We start from the raw sequence: 4,015 nt of genomic DNA on the forward strand, positions 1-4,015 counted from the left end.
CCTCAGTAGCTGGGATTACAGGTGCACACCACCATGCCCGGCTAATTTTTGTATTTTTAGTAGAGACAGGATTTCACCATGTTGCTCAGGCTGGTCTCGAACTCCTGACCTCATGATCTACCCACCTCGGCCTCCCAAGCATTCATTTTTTTTTCAGACGGGGTCTTGCTCTTTCACCCAGGCTGGAGTGCAGTGGCACAATCATGGCTCACTGCAGGCTTTACTTCCCAGGCTCAAGTAATACTCCCATCTTAGCCTCCCGAGTAACTGGGGCTATAGGCACACGCCACTGTGCTGGCTCATTTTCGTATTTTTTGTAGAGATGGGGTCAAACTCCTGGGCTCAATGGATTTGCCCACCTTGGCCTCCCAAAGTGCTGAAATTATAGGCATGAGCCACTGTGCCTAGCCATTTTTTGTTAAACTATTCAGTTTAAAGCAAGCAATTCATTTTACCAGCTCGTGTATTCTGACCTAAAAATTCAACCCATGAGCATCAACTAAAAATATTTTTCTGCCTTTATTTTTGAGGTTGTATGTCTTATTTTCAATGTCTCATTAAAATATTACAGTGTTTAGTTGAAATAAATGAGTAAATTTCACCATACTTGTGGCTTGTTCCTGCTTTTATCTTCTAGCTAGAAGATACCCAAATGCTAGGTTGATTGATCTGCAAAAAGTCTGATTATAAACCTTTGTTTTGTACAACATCCCCACTGTCTACAGGGAGTAGTGCAGAGACACTAACTGTTCCTGAGCTATTATAGCGTTACTATGCTTTTTTTGTGAACAAACAGATCTCCTTTAAATAATTATTTGTGATCCACAAGTTTGCCTTTGTAGCTGGAGCCCCAACTACTTTCTACGTAGTTTGTTAGTTTTTGTTTTTTGTTTGTTTATTATTATTATTATTATTATTTTAGAGACAGGATATCAGTCTGTTGCCCAGGCTGGAGCACAATAGCGCAATCATGGCTCACTGTGGCCTCAACCTCCCAGCATTAAGCAATCTTCCCGCCTCAGCCTCCCAAATACCTAGGACCACAGGTGCGTAACACCAAACCTGGCTAATTTCTAAATTTCTGTGTAGAGACAGGGTCTCTCTATGTTGTCCAGGCTGGTCTCAAAGTCTAGGCCTCAAGTGGTCCTCCGGCTTCAGCCTCCCAAAGTGCTGGGATTACAGGTGTGAGCCACTGTGCCCAGCCTATTTTCCATGTTTATTTCAGAGCACTAGCCAAGTACCTATCATCTCAGCTGAAAGTCATTGCCACAAACACAGCTGCCTTAACACCAAAGATAGCGAATATTCTCCTATGTTCTTTGAAGTTTCTGGTTCACAGCATCTTGCCTTAAGCCTATGTAAATCTGAAACAACTAATTACAAAGTAAAAATAAAAAATTATCAAAGCCTTAATTTCGCATCATGTCTGGAAAAAATATGTTTTCATGAATTCTACTTTTTATAGGCTAAATTCAACCAAGACAGTTTTCATGTGAAGATAGCACCACAGAAGTAGACAGGCTTTAATTCAGAACATGTAAGTGACTAAGTGCAATCACCTGAAACAGTGGAGGTAAGGGTTTCCTTGACACCCATCACAGGTCTCTCTGCCTTATCTAAAAGCTTACATCTCAAAACACTGGAGTTCTAGATCAAGTTTTGCTACTTTCTAATGAGCTGGATGACAGAAGCCAAGTCAGCTAACCTCTTCTGTCTCAGTTCTCTTTCAGTAAAATTGGGGGATTGGACCAGAGCAGCAACCGTCAGTTCCATCTGGCATGTCACAGGGCAGAGTATGGCATTCCAGTTCTGGCACAAAGTGCAGTGCCAAACCCCTAGGTTATATCTTTTATCATGAGCTGCAACAGCCAGAGAAAGTATGTGGCACAAACGTGTTAACCTTCAGGTGTGTTACAAGATATAAAGAGGTTGAGAGGCTCTGAAGAAGATGACCTCCAAGATAGCATACAATTCTTCCACAGAAAGAATACAACATTTGAATAAAAAATTTAATGGTTTTCTTTCAAGAGACCGAGATTCTGGAAACTAAATCTGGGGTTATGTCACATATCTTGGTCTGTAAGCCTGTTTACACTGTTATAGCAAAATACAATACACTGGACAGCTTACAAACAACAGAAATTTATTGATCACAATTTAGGAGACTGGGGAGTCCAAGCTCAAGACATCAGCAGATTCCGTGTCTGGTGAGACAACCATCTTTTTGCTGTAACCATACCTGGCCAAAGTGGTGAGGAGTCTTTTTTTTTTTTTTTTTTTAAAGACACAGTTTCACTCTTGTTGTCCAGGCTGGAGTGCAGTGTTGCAATCTCGGCTCACCGCAACCTTCACCTCCCAGCTTCAAGCGATTCTCCTGCCTCAGCCTCCCAAGTAGCTGAGATTACAGGCATGTGCCACCATGCCCAGCTAATTTTGTATTTTTAGTAGAGAGAGTTTTACCACGTTGGTCAGGCTGGTCTCGAACTCCCGACCTCAGGTGATCTGCCCGTCTTGGCCTCTCAAAAGTGCTAGGATTACAGTCATGAGCCACCGCACCCGGCCAAAAAGTACATTTTTACAGAACAAACTAAGGAGTCTGGGTTTTATCTGATAGGAATCATTGCCGTTGTTTATTTTTATAGTATTTATTTTTAAATTCATGAATGTTCTCTTTTTTACGACTACATCTGCTTTCTATAGACAGAGGAGCAAATCAAATGGAGAGCCACTTTGGGCCTTGATGGGCTTTATTGTACACATTGGATGGGCTTTGTTGTACAAGAGGCAGGAGAGAGGTTTAGCTGAATTACTCTGAAATATAGGAGAAGAATTGGGAGTTCTTATTTAGGAAGGAGATCAGAAACAGAGAAATGAAATACAGGGAAGACCAACAAGATAAAGAGAAGCAAGAAGTAGGTTCATAAACAAGAATAGTGAATGTCCACGGTGTAAGGGAAAAGGAAGGCTATTTTAAGAGTAATTATCTCTCCACTCCTACAGGTGTATTTAGAAGCCTGGGGAAGATTTTGGTCATGAGCAAGCCATGGAATTGAGGGAGAGGAAGAGTTTTTGCCAATTTCATCTCCAAGTCAAGTGTGTGAAAGGAGACAACTAATCTCTGCTTATAGTAAGTTTTCTATATCAGAGATTGGCATGACCAAATTACTTTTCGACAGAGAACTTAGCAGCATGACATTTGACACTGTGGGATGATGAAGCAATCATCACTTTGAACCTATAGAAAGTATTGTTTGAAGCAAAGATGGGTGTCAGGAAGTGCACCTACGTATTTGGGTTACTAGGTCTGAAAAATGGTGCTTGCAATAGACGATACAGAAGGGCAAGGAGGGAGCAGGAGGGGTAAGGAGTTAGTTTAGGAGTATGCTGACGACTTCGAAGTCATTGAGCTGGAGCTTAGTAGAAATGCCCACTAAGAGATTGTGTATATGGCTAAAGATGGTTTGCCATCAACAGTATGAGATTTAGTAAGACAAAAACATAGACAGTACACATATTGCCTTTTATTGAGTTATGTGGTTCTCTTCCACTCTCCTTCCTCCTTTCCTCCCTCCCTTTCTTCCTTCTTCCCAGCTTCCTTCCTCCCTTCCTTCCTCCCTTCCTCCCTTTATCTTTTTCCTACTTCCCTTTCTGTCCCTTCTCTTTTGGCTATCAGTTATTAAAGAAAGTAAAAATGTTCCACTGTTTGCAACTTTTTCTAAAATATATATTTTATTACTTCATACACACACACGCACACACACACACACACACAAACACACACACACACACACACACACACATATATATATATTTGAGATGGAGTCTCACTCACTCTGTCACCCAGGCTGGAGTGCAGTGGCGCAATCTCGGCTCACTGCAAGCTCCGCCTCCCAGGTTCACGCCATTCTCCTGCCTCAGCCTCTCCAAGTAGCTGGGACTACAGGCGCCCGCCACCACGCCTGGCTAATTTTTTGTATTTTTTAGTAGAGACGGGGTTTCACCATGGTCTCGATCT

The sequence above is a fragment of the Hylobates moloch genome, unplaced genomic scaffold (assembly GCF_009828535.3).
Source record: "Hylobates moloch isolate HMO894 unplaced genomic scaffold, HMol_V3 SCAFFOLD_14, whole genome shotgun sequence".
Classification (NCBI taxonomy): domain Eukaryota; kingdom Metazoa; phylum Chordata; class Mammalia; order Primates; family Hylobatidae; genus Hylobates; species Hylobates moloch.